We start from the raw sequence: 14,115 nt of genomic DNA, 5'->3' as shown, positions 1-14,115 counted from the left end.
TTCGAGGATTGTGGACAATGACCGCGGTGTTTATTCAAAAATCGAAGAGAATGGTTTTGAGGATGTGAGTGATGAAAAATATCGTCGAGGAAAGAGATCTTATGGGAAAGATGAACTTTCGAGGATTGTGGACAATGATCGCGGTGTTTATTCAAAAATCGATGGAAATGATTTTGCGAAAGAGTGGGTTGTTGCTATGGATAACGCTGAAGGATACCGTCGAGGAAAGAGATCTTATGGAGTGTCGAGGAAAGATGAACTTTCGAGGATTTTGGACAATGGTATTTATTCAAAAATCGAAGAGAATGGTTTTGAGATTGTGAGTGATGATGAAAAATATCGTCGAGGAAAGAGATCTTATGGGAAAGATGAACTTTCGAAGGTTTTGGACAATGATCGCGGTGTTTATTCAAAAATCGAAGAGAATGGTTTAGAGATTGTGAGTGATGATGAAAAATATCGTCGAGGAAAGAGATCTTATGGAGCGTCGAGGAAAGATGAATTTTTAAGAATTTTGAACAATGATCACGGTGTTTTTGGGAATGATATCGAGAATGAAACGTGGAGAGGATGGATTATCGGAGTGGATGATGACGAAGATTATCGTTCGAATAAGAGATTTTATGGAAGTTTGAGGATTTTGGGCAAGAATCGTAGCGTTTATTCAGAAATCGAAGGGAATGGTTTTGGGAATGAAACGTGGAATGAAGGGATTGTGGCCAATGGTGGAAATTATCGTCGAAATAACAGATCTTACGACTTGAGGAGGGATGAAAGTTTGAAGATTTTGAGCAAGAACCTAGGCGTTTATTCCAAAATCGATGGAAACGCTTTCGAAAATAATTTCGAGGACGATTTTGGGGGTGGTATTGAGAATATTGAAGCGCGGAACGAATGGATTAAGAGATCTTATGGAACGTCGAAGAGGAAAGATGGAAGTTTGGGGATTCTAGACGAGAATCGTAACGTTCACTCGAGGATCGTTGAGAACGGTTTCGTTGGGCGAAATGATTGGGCTATAACCGCGAATAATAAAAGAAAACATCGTGGAAATAAAAGATCGTACGGCACGAAGGAGGAAGAAATTTTGGAAACTTCAGAGAGCAAAGATTACAACGATGTTTACTCGAAAATCGTGAAAGAGCTTGTGTCGGGTGGTTCGATGAGCGATGAATCGGTGTTAAATTTTGGAGATAAGAAAGTTTTCGATGACGTTAGAGGCGAGCACGACGAAACGCTGAATTTCACAAAGAAGGAATATCTCTTCCCCGAGAAAAAACACGGATCGGGTATGATCGCCTCGATGGAAAATGGAACGCCGACAACTGTCGAAATATCAAATTCGATCGAAGATTCGAATCTTAAGAAACGCGAGGCTTCGTCGATTTCGAAAATAAATTTAGAAAGCGCCGTAACGAGGCTGAAATCGAATAAACGAGCTTTGCTCGCCTCGATCGTGAGCGAGAAACCCGCGAGACACGGGGACCTCCCTTCCTCGAACCCCGGCAAACAACGAACAGCTATCGAACGGATTTCGAGGACGATCCCGCGGCTCACGGAGCGCGTCAAAAAATTCCCCACCCTCGACACGCGTTTCGAAGCTGACCACGCAAACCTCGAGCCGAATAGGATCGCGAAAGAAATCGTTTCCTCGAGGATCCTAGGAAACGATCTCGCCCCTGGAAGAGGAGAACCAGCACAACGGGGAGAGACGACGAAGTTTCGATCGAACGGGGTAAAAAATTCTGGAGGATCGAAGGGGGATGTGGGGGGCGAGGATGGAGGGGAGGGGAAAGTTTCGAAGGCGGGGAGGCTCGTCGACCCGGAGGGAATAACGACGGTGGAGGAAGTTTGGGACGGTGTTGGCCGCGAAAGGAGGGACGCGGACGAGGGAGGAGGAGGGCGGCAGCCAACTTCCGGCGTCCGAAGGGAAAGCGGGAAAGTGAAGGTCCGTGGAAAAGACGAGGAGAGGATAATCGACGTTCGATTCGATTCGACGATGCGTGGCTGTCGAAAAGGCGGCTTTTCCCTTCCATCTTCATCGGCCAACGAGGAACAACGGGAGGATCTCACGGGGGAGGGAGAAGGATCCTCGAGAGGAAGGGATGACACGGTGTCGAGCATCGAGGTTGGATCGAGGAACACGCTCGGTGAACTTTTCCTTGGAAACCGGAAACATGGGTCATCGTCCGTTTCGCGGTCCCCTGACGAGGAAATCGCGGCCTCGAATTCGAGTTTCGAAAAGGAAGGGGAATCGTGGAGGGGAAATTTACGTCGTAAGCGCGACGCGAACGACGATCGAACGACAAGAGGAGCTTCTCCCACCTGTAATCCCCCTGTGTCGTTCCGCGAAATTCGAGGATCGTCGAAGGGACCTGGACGCGACGTTGGGACGAGTTCGAGGAGAGCGGAGGGGATCGGTGGCGAAACGACGCATCGTCGCTCGAAGCAACGGCACGATCGACGCGACGTGGGTCGCGAGACGGCGCTCGGCCGCCATCGAGGGATTCGAACCGCTTCCTCGACCCCGGACGACCTCCCTCGGGGGACGGTTTACTCGCGGTTGAAAAATTCATGGAAGGACGGGAGGTGGAAAAGACGGGGGGGAGGAGGTCCTCGAGGAGAGGAAGTTAATGCGAAACAATCGTCGGGTGATGTTAGGAGGGATAATTCGTGGTATCGAGGAGGCGAGAACGTGGTGGACGGTCGAGGAAAGTCGAGGAAGAAGTCGAGGATTCGGGGTCTGTTGGGGGGAGCCTGGTTACCGCCTCCCGTCGTCGCCTACCGCCGATTCACGGAGGATCACGGAGGGGTGGATCGATCGCGGTGGAGGGCCGTGGTGGATCGAGGATCCTCGAAAGCGGAGGCACGTGGCCTGGATAGAGGGGACACTGCGCTTTTCTATCTGCGGCAAGCGTTTATGGGCTTCTTGAGGGCCCTCGGCTTCTTCGTGAACGTGGGCAGACAACTGATGGATTACGTGGAGTCGAACGGCGCGCTTGCCTGCACCAAGGACTATTTAGTGGGCAAGGCCATTCACTGGATAGACTCGTGAATCGAATCGTATGGAGAAAGGGAGGGAAGAAGGAAACGAGAGGAAAGATTCGAGTTATTGGAGAGATTTTTTTTCTTTTTCTTTTTTTTGGAGGGAGGACGAGCCAGTGGAAGGTTATCGGGTGCAAATGGGAAGGTGAAGGAGGGTGTTGGGTGTTGGACAAGTGGGTCAATAAATGGATTTTACCGGGGTGAGTCACGAGTGTTCGCTTAATTTATGGCTTTTTACGTATTTCTTTTTTTTTTCTTGGGAAAGAAATTTTCGCTTCGGGATTTATCGAGTTAATGGGAAACTCTTGATCTTATGACTCGTTTTTCGGTTTTTTGCGTTTTGTTTACTCGTTTTATTTAGAATATAGACAATGAATAAGGTGATTGAGGGGAATTTTATCGTTACGTTCTATCGCTATACGATTGTTGTAAAATTGTACGACTCGTATTTTATTTTAAGATTAAATTATTCTATGCTCTAAACGTTAAACGTGTTATACGTTTCGTACAATTAATACGAAAATATCGATAGATGTATATTACGTTGATTAAAAATACATATACGTATATATTTTTACAAATTTCTTTTATATTCATTCTCTCTCTCCCCTCGAGAGAGCGAAATAAAGAACCTGATTTTTCACAGAAAACTCCTGAAAGAAGCCGTTATCGCTGTATCGAAATATCCTTCCTTATTACCTACAAATCCGGAAATCACTCGGAAGAAAGCTTGCCAGAAGAATGTACTCGCCTCTCTCATCGATCCGCATCAACTGCTGAAATAGATCCGTCCGTCGTCATGGAACACTCGTGAAAACCTTCATAAAGGGATTCGATGCCCGTAAAAGTCTTCGTCCATTAAAACGGTTCTGTCTATTAAGGGAACGGGGGAAGGCTATAAAAAGAAAAAATTATAGGGAAGGATCTGACGAAAGAAAGAATCTATCGGGAATAAAATGTAAAATATCGAATACTCTTCGATCTCCAAATGACTCGTTAATTTAATTTATAGTTATCGTTTAAATAAACAATCTCATATTATATCTCATTGCACTCGATTAATATAAGAGGTACTTTATTACATTTCATATTATTGAGAATCATATTGAGGTTTATATAGAAATTATTTTAAGAGAAATTCATATTTAAAAATTTACAAAAGAATAACTTTTTATTGACCTGAAATTATAACAGCTCATAATATAGTTTTCAATCGGTTGAACTTACACCAACTTGATTCTTAACTCTTCTCCGTGATATTTACTTTTGTTACCACGAAACTTCTCCAGATCCCCAGATCTCCTATTTGTGGGATTTTCTCTGGGACACAAAAGCTACAAACTTTCGATCCACAAATGTTACACAATTCTACGAACACAGCACGAAGATTATTTAGAGAAATTATCGAATAGAAAATCTGAATAGAGTTATTGGATCGAAAGGAGTGCCTTTCTAAACGATTCATAAAAGAAACATTATTTCTCTCTTTCCCTATAATACACCTTTCGATATATATTACTTTTCCAAAGATTTCCAAACATTTTCGTGGCATACTTTCATTTTATCTTTCGTTCCCAACATCGATAAATTTAAAATCCTCGCCATTCCATCAACATAAGGACATCGTAAAAGCATTCGTGCATTATCCACCATTAATCGCTCGAATCGATAATTTTCAAGATAACGCGAGGATCGTCATTGATATTAGACGCGATCGAAGGAGATTTGCAAGGCACAAATGGACGAAAACGCGATGGAGTGCGACGCGGATGGCTCGGAGGTTACAATTAAGGGCGTCGATCGATCTGAGAAACAGGTGTCCGTTGTAGTCGATAGCGGGCATCGCGAATGAATTTTTGATGCCACCTGTTGCTACCACCGACCCCCACTTTCCCCCTCTTCCTCCTCCTCCTCCTCCTTCTTCCTCTCTTTCCCTTCTCTCGAGGTCTTCCATTTCCGGCTGCTATCGACGAAACATCCAGAATATTTATTTTATTATTTTACCACACTTCAGAGTATATATATATATATATATATATATGTATATTTGGTGAAATATATCGATCTTCCAACAATGCTTAGGATTCTATGATTCTATGAAGCATAAGGTGATAATTAATATCATCCAACTCTTATTGCCAAGATGTATTGTAATCGTCGTGTATAAGATTATGGTGGTGGTGTGTTGAACAACGTCTTGAGCTGGAAAGGCATTCGGCCAGCTCGTTGAATCGAGCTGGAATCAAATCTAATCCTAAACGTTGCTACGGGGAAACTCTATTGCAAAGGGGATAACTAAGACTTAACCTCGCGTTGCGAGTCAACAAATATCGCTCGAATATCCCCGTGTGTGCGATAATTTTAAATTTTGGATCTGATTGGATATTAAGAAGAACAGAGAGAATTTAAAGGAGCGTGAAAGAAAAGAGAGTTTGAAAAGAGAGAATGAAAATTTTCGAGTAAAATAGGAGTGGAAAAGGTCTCGTCCAGATATTGACGGACGAGAGTTAATAATGAAGTTTAAACACGCGTTTCAACCCTGGAGGCGATCTCCAGGCCCGGCCGAATACCGCCACCCCAGGTTTTATTAAAACTGTAATCGTGAGTCGTTGTTTGACCGTTCCATTCACCTGTAACTTTACCAACCATCGCGTTACTTACGCTCCAACTTCGAAGTTTCCCAATTTGAAACTGTCCTGGCGGTTGTCGGACCATAAATTTAGATAAGGGATCCCGGACACAAGAAAGATCTTCAGAACCTAAAACTAATTTAACCAACTTTCCCCTCTATCTCGCTCGTCGATCGTATCTTATGCATTTTATCGAATAATATAAAATATAACGACGAGTATTGCGTACAAAGATGTTGAACTCTTCGACGAGTTCCTCATTCACGAGTTCCAGATCTTTCGACGGCAGTGATGGGGAAAATTTAATAGTTGAAGTCGATTCGATAAATTACTTCGATAATTCGATAATATAATCATAGCAAATAAAATTGTCAAAGCGTCGAAATTATATGAAAATGCATCTGAAAATGGATCTGGAAAAAACATCTGAAAATTTGAAAATTATATGAAAATGGATCTACGAATATTCGTTCGAAATTTTTAACTATTTTCAATTAATACCTGTTTCGTTGCATCTTCAATTAGAACTGTTCTACGTTTATTTTTCAATACAATCGCCGTTGATCTCGATACATTTTTTCCCCAAGGCTGATAAATTTTTTTTTTTTCTTATAAAAGCGACGCGTCAGGCAACATTGGAAATCCATTCTTCTCGATCAACGATTGGGAATATACGGGGGAAAAGGGAAATTAGATCCATCCGTAAGGATATTCTACTCGCGAGCGGAATCACATCACCGATAAATTCGTTTCATTTTTTCTATTTCCACGCGATCACCCTCTTTATTCTTATATATCCTCGATCGTTTGCCCGTGAAAAATTCTCCCTTTCTTGCTTACTTCTAATAAGAGAAGCCACCTTTCATCGTCCAATTCCTCTCTTCTTCATTTTGGAAGAAAAAAATGAAAATCTGAATAATACGACTTTTCGTAACCTTGTTATATATAATAATACCACAATAGTATGGTAATGGAATTTCGTAATATAGTTGTGGAATATAGACGATCGTATATATATATATGTATATATTCGGTTCGCCACAAACCATTGATTGCCAGCCTTTCCGCACCCGATCAAAGGACATCGATGAAATTGTCAAACAGACATTGGTATGCCTATTATCCGTTACCGTTTAACCACAGTTTCAACGAGTCGAAACGTCTACAGAATGTTCGAAAAACTCGTGGTGTTTTTATCGATTGTTAAATATATTTCGTTCCCCTTTTTTCTTTTTTTGTTACGAGGGTTCGAGAAGAGAAATTTCGAATATCTGCAGAGGATATGAAGCAAGCTTATAAGCCGTTTCGTGCATAATACAGACATCTAAGCTGTTCAAAGTTGCGCCACCATCATCGCTTTATGCTAATAAAACAGATCTCGTTCACGATATTTACGTTCCAGTGTGTGTGTGTGTGTGTGTGTGGAAATGATATCGCGCGAGAGTGTAAATTTATTCAAAAATAAAGCGGCATTGTCGGGTGAGAAAATTATTGAACGTGATATACGTTCAAGAGTAGATATATGGTTGTTTTTCTTAAAATTCTTTTTAAAAATTTTACAAATAATCTTCATTATCCGCGAAACGGATAATTGCGCTTCGATCGATGACGCGCGTCCATTCTCCTCGGTTATATCCTGTCCCCCTTCCTCAAAGGGAAGAACAGAACTTCCGCGTGACCTAATCGTAGTGATTAATTGATTCCAGGAGAGATAGCCAAATGCCCTTTGGACGTTAATTATCCCCGCGATGACCTGGCACGAGCTAAGTCGATGACTCTCCGCGATATAACGATAATTAACGTACCTCTGCGAATCACGAACTACTCCCTCGAAACACGAATTTATCAACGAATTTATTATCCCCCATAAATTAATTTCACCTTTTCTGCCCAATTATAACTTCCCCCCGACCATATGCCGTCCAATAACTCTCTGCTACGATTATTAATCGTATTCCTTTGATTCGTTAAACCCGACAATCCACCCCTTTTCACCCCGAAATACTGAATAGCAAAGAAAAAGCAAAGAAGAAGAGAAGAAGAAGGTACGCTTATGAAAGGATTGAAAGTCCTGAATGGAAAGTGATGAGGAAGATCAAACAGAGAGAGAATCTGTGAAAGGGGCGGAAGAAGGAGGACGATGAAGCGATAGGGGGCAAGGAAATAGGAACGATCATTTATGTAACGCGCTCGAAACTCGCGTGAAACGAGGGCTTTCCTCTCTCTCTCTCACTCTCTCTCCCCCCACTTTCTCCATCTTCTCCTCTCTTTCTCATCTCTTCTTTCCCCTCAAACGACTTGTTGACATTGTCTCGTGTATATGCAGGAACAAGATGTTGATTAAACGCGGCTGAAACTACTGCACCTGTATGGACAAGGTGTATGGACAAGGAACACCGTTTATTTCGCTGCCCTCCTCATATCCATCTTCCCCATTCACCCTTGATCTTAGAGATTTTCGTTTACACGCTCGCGTTTGTATAACCGGCCGCCGGCTGATGAGTGCACACCCCCGGAAAACGAGTTCTTCTTCTTCTTCTTCTTCTTCCTCCTCCTCTTCTTTTTCTTCTTCTTTTTCGTAAGCGAACCGAGCAATTAACGGACGTTGGATCGCTATTGAAGGGATGAAGAATATTCGTTAACAGTTCGAGAAATCGCGTATATCGATATATATGGGGAGGGGGGGGAGGAAACACATTTTAACGATTAAAGTTAAGAATAAAGCTGTTTCGAATAAATTATTCGAATAATTTATCGTTCGAAACATTTTGCAACGAGTTGAATGTGTTATTTATCGCGCATAGAGCATTTTAAATAAAGTTATTACTTAACACATTTGCGGTTACCGCATATGCGGTACTCTCGCTATTGTATTCTGCTAGGTCACAAATGCTGCAAATGCGGTAACAAATGATTCCCCCAATGGGGCGTATAAATATTACGAAAGAACGCTGTTAATGCGGTATTTTGTCCTTTTTTTTTTTCTTTTTCTCCTTTATTATGAATACGCTTTTAAAAATGTAAAGCGTAAAATCAAAAGACAATCGTCGTTTCCGATCGATCGAACGTTGATATTAATTTTATTGAAAATATCCTCGTGTCGAGTTAATTTTACTCAATGTTCGATTCCGCACTTTTCCAAGGGACAAAAGTTATCCTTTCTCTCCCTCCTCCCCGATGAAACTTTCATTTTCAACAAAACCTAAAAATCTAAAAAACCCTACCCTCTCCTCTTAATCCAACTAATCGATAACTCGTTTCGTCCAAATTCCCCTCCTCCTCCTCCTCCTCCTCCTCCTCCTCCTCAAAAAGATCAAGAAGAAAAGAAGAAAAAAAAAAAAAAAGAAAAAGCCAAAATTACACAACCCAGAAAGCAGAAGGTGGCTCGCGACCCCGGAAGTCCATCATTCACCCCGATGTACTCATTCGGGTACACGGCGAAGAAAAAGAGCCGCGTAAATACGCGAGTGCAAGGGTGGTCGGTTGCGCAGAGTGAAGAGAGGGTGGCGCATTCATAAGGGAATTCATTATTAAAGGGCTCTTAAAGATCGTCTTACACCCCGTCTCGATCCCCGTTGGCGATCCATAGAAAGAAAGACGAAAGAAAGGGGGCGCGCTTTCCATCCCCCTTCTCCCTGCTATTCGCCTTCTGATTGCCACCGTCCCCCTCTCCCCATCGTCGCCCATCTCCGCTCGTAAATATTTCATTCTCAATCACGCGACTACGTGAATTGCTAAACTATGGGGAATGAGGAAACGGGATAGGGTTCGCGGTTGATCCTTCTTTTGATTCCCCCCCGATTATTTCGACCTTCCTCTCTCTCTCTCTCTCCTCTCCATCGAACCCTTGATCCCCCGTCCCACTTGGCCGTCCCTCCTCCGTTTTATTCAACGTGTTGCGCCGCACGAAATGGAAACTTGTCGAGCGAATGGCGATCCTCTTCTTTTGATCCTATCTGCCTCGTGTAAGGTACGGTAAGGTACGCGTCCTGGGAACTGGGGCGGCGAGACGACGAGTCGACGTTTGATCGTCGCTGCTTTGAAATTTATACTGTTGACGTTCGGAAGGATGTGTGCAAGCTCCGGCTTAGAAGTTGGACTGGAGCGTTAGTTAGGAAGGAGTGGGTCGGGGGGAGGGATATAAGGAATTCCTTGCGGGGAAGGAGTTGGAAATAGAGTTGGAATTGATTGACAATATTGTCTAACGTTTTAAGGGTTGTTGCGTGATTTTATTATAGAGTGTGAATTGTATATTTCAATAATTTCGATTTATTTTTCAAAAATGACTATAGAAAGGAAAAATTTTTAAAATTTTACGCAAAGAAGAAAATTTACTTTTATTTTTTTTTTTTTTCCTAATTTTTTATGCAACGGAGTTACAAAATATCCGCTTTATGTGTATCGTTATAAAGTTTGAAAGAGTAATTAAAAGTGATAAAATTCTCTCCCTCGAAAATATTCAAAATTTATTTTTTCGATCTTTCGCCATTTTTTTCTTTTTTTTTTTTTTTTTTTTTTCTCTCGAACCTTCGTTTCGCAATTTCTTTTCGCATACGAGGGGTCCGAGTAAATTCTCCAAGAGTGGTCGCGCGATTTTTAATTGGTGGAAATGCGAAATTTTCAACGGTCAAGTGGAGGAAATGAGTTTAAATTCATAATGCTTAACAACATTAGGGATGAATCCGCCCCTTTGAAGTTTCGTATGTTAACGTGTTATCCGATCCCTGCCCAAACAAGTTTGAGTTTCACGTTTAACGCTAATGTATTTTGGAGCTAGGGGAGGTAGAATTTTGCCTTTATTATTTAAAAATTAATAGACGAAAATTTTAATTCGTCTTGATCCTGTGAGTGAAACGTGAGTTTCACGAACGAAAGTTTTCGCGATAAGGATTTTGAATAAGTTGACAATAATATGAATAATATGTTGAGAATATTTGGATGGGTTAAGAACATTTTACGAGGTGTTTAAAATGGCGATCATGCCATTCTTCGCTATACGTGAATATTTCATGGCGCACGTAATCTCGATTCACGCAAGAATTCTATTTTCTAGACACAAGAATTTAATCTTCGGTATGTTACCGAATGGAGGGGTTTACGAGGGGATAGATTATTCATAGAAGTATTCGTGGAAATTCTACGAATTTTTTTCAACTCTTTATCTTCTGCTCTTGCTCGCTTAATCCCATAAAAGGGATACGTAAAAATATCGAATATCGAAATTATTTGATAGAAAATCGTACCACTTCTCGCTTTTACTTTTTATCTTGATCCGATTGATCATTTGTGATACATCGTTGCGATCTACGTATCCAAATCGTCATTTCAACGATTCGCCATTAAGCAAAAATTTATTTATAATATTATTCGTAAACGAAATTTCACGACGGTTTCAATTTATTACATATATACATTTAACGTATTAAATGGCGGAAAATCGGTAATTAATTCGAATAAATTCCGATATTTAACATCCAACTTTGCGACCTAACGAGCCTTTTATCAGTTTTGCCCACTAAAGTAAGGCAATTAAAATTCGAGTAATTACTCGCACGCCATCCAAAACCGTTTCAATCGTCGTTTCACACGCGAGAAATTTCACTGGGCGTAGCATGATTATCCGACATCAACCTTAAACATCCTTTTTCACGTAGACATGCATTAAAGATTTTTTTTTTTTTATTTATATTGTCATCACTGTAATACGTGTAATTCACGTTGTTACGCTTTAGCCATTCTATACACGATGTAATTAACTATTGTTACCAACGTATTAAATTTATCATCGTTGAGTGTAATAATCTCGACGAGGTACGCGATATCTAATTAAGAAAAATGTTTGATAAAGTATAAAATAAAGTAGAAAAAAGTTCCACAAAAAGAACCAACTTTTAATTCCACTTGTTAATAAAATTTCAAAAAACATTTAAAATTAAAATCGAACAATTAACGAAACGATGGAAATTTTCCAAAATAAAACCTAAACGCGTAAAAACGCGTGATTTCGAAGCGAAACTCGGTCGAAAGATCGGGGGAAAATCGCGTCATCGGATTCCCATTTTATCCCATCATGACAGAAAATTTTCCAACAACGGGAATTCCCATCGACTTGGGTATAAAATAAATCCTATATATATATATATATACATCTAAAAACGTATGATTTCGAAGCTTAATCGAAAAAGATCTCGTTCGATTTTATCCCAGCTCAGAAGATTTTCCAAATTTTTCAAATTTCCACTTCGACTTCGATCGAAATAAAGCCTACCTAAAAAAAAAAAAACGCGTGATTTCCCACCGAAAAAGATCGAAGAAAATCGCGTCATCGGATTCCAATTTTATCCCACACCTCTAGGTTCCCTAGAGATAGAGGAGCGCGCAAAACACGAGCAGCTAAAATGCAAGGGGATTCTTCAATGGCGCGGTCGAATTCTTGAAAGCGGCGCGCTCGACTTGACCCACTTTCTTTCCTGGAAAATACGTACGTACGTCCACGCTAGCAATAGTAAAAAAGACGATGACTCAGTGCTCGTCGTTGACCAGCGCACAGATGCCGCGCTCGCGGTAGGTCGCGTGATGAGGAGAAAGAAAGAGTGAGAGAGAAAGAGATAGGGAGAGAGAGAGAAAGAGAGAGAGAGAGGGAGGGAGGGGGAATCGAGAACGCGCGAGCGAGAGGGAGACGTAATGGCGAACGGTCGAAATTACACACTCCACTTTAAACGAGAATATCCGGAGAACGGATGGTCGTATCGATATGAAACGAAAAGCGTTTTAAACGGGGAATATCTGCCGGCTCTCCTCGGGAACGCACACAGGTAAAACTTACGAGATACGATTTAGGTTAAGTTTTAAAGTGTTGCTGTATATTTCGATTCGTTGTACCGATAGGGGATTGGATTAGAGTTGAAGTTATTTCGGATTTGTATTTTGGATAGAAGGGTTTCGTAAAACGGTCAGATTCAATTTAAAACGTTAATTTGACGTTTTCGTGGATATATTCGCGTGGTAATAATGCGAATACGTAGGTAGGTTTCGTTCGAAGTCAGTTTGCCGAGAATATTCCGGGTTCGGACCGCAAAGGCTTAATAACGGTGGAGTTGTTTGGTTGAGGTTAGCAGTGAGCAGCCTTTTATTGGCAACAGCTATATGCACAATGGTATTTCCCGGAACCGGTTGAAATTAATCTTCCTCTTATTCGCATTTTTCACTCATCGATAATAGATAATTATTATATAATACATTTCAATTTATAGAAGATTTCTGTAATTAAATTTTAATCACTTTCACACGTATATATTTAACATTAAAACAATAAACTTTCTCCTACTTTTAAATCGAAAGATTTCTCGTATCTCGATCGACATTAATAAAGTACGACGCGTTGATAGAGATGGAGAGAAAAATATCAAAAGTAAGAAAACATCTCCTATATGAAAATCCCCTTTTCCTCCCTCCTTCTCTCTCTCCCTCTCTCTCTCTCTCTCTCTCTCTCTCTCTCTCTCTCTCTCTCTCTCTCTCTCTCTCTCTCTCTCTCTCTCTTTCTCTCTCTTTTTCTTCGAACAAACGACAAAGAACGACTATATATATGTATATAGAGGAAATAATATGGTTATCGAGCATTTGGTAGATATGGAACAAGCATAGGAGTGGGAGGGCGAACGGCCCTCGTCAAGATGGAGCGGCTCTTCTCCCTTACGTGGAACGTGTCTCGGAACAAAGGGGATGTTTCTCGGTAAATGGGGTGACGAGCACACGACGAAGCGTAATATGTCGAGCAAAATCGAGAAAGCGTGAGGAAGGAGGAAAAGCAGGAGGAGGAGGAGGAGGAGGGAATCTTACACGAGAGAGGTTGCTGATACGGTTAATGCCACGCGACACCGAGGAATGCGATTTTCCTCGACGACGAGAACCTCGAGAAACAGGTATCTTGGAAGAGGGGAGGCGCGTGGGGGGCGAGGGCGAACGATAACTCGATATCGCGAGGCGGGTGGCACACAGGCAGACAACCCACCAGCAACGCCACCACCCGAGTTTGCGCGAGGGGCAGAAATTATTCGACGACGACGACGAGGACGACGACGCCGCCGGCTTCATCCCGCGTAATTGTCGCGACCGATCTTGTATTTTACGCGATGCTCTATTTAGAGACGACTGAAAGATCCTCCCTTTGTTCCGATTTCGGAAAATGGGGCCGATACCGTATCCGAGAATACGGATATGGACCGTATTTCGCGTATTGCTCGATGATCGAGTTGAAACTTCCATACGAAGAAGAGGAAATTTGCGAGAAATTTGACGAGTCTTTTTGTTTTTTTTTTGATTAAAAATTGTTTACAACGTTTTGAAAATCTGATTGAAAAGATCAGATTTAATTAACATTAACATTTTCGGAGTGTAAATTTTGAGTAATTTTTGACAAGTTGTCTTAATCTTCGCGCTT

Source organism: Apis laboriosa, unplaced genomic scaffold (genome assembly GCF_014066325.1).
Source record: "Apis laboriosa isolate Shangri-la unplaced genomic scaffold, ASM1406632v1 scaffold40_cov151, whole genome shotgun sequence".
Lineage (NCBI taxonomy): Eukaryota > Metazoa > Arthropoda > Insecta > Hymenoptera > Apidae > Apis > Apis laboriosa.
The sequence above is the reverse complement of the archived record's forward strand: the minus strand, read 5'-3'. Positions refer to the sequence as shown.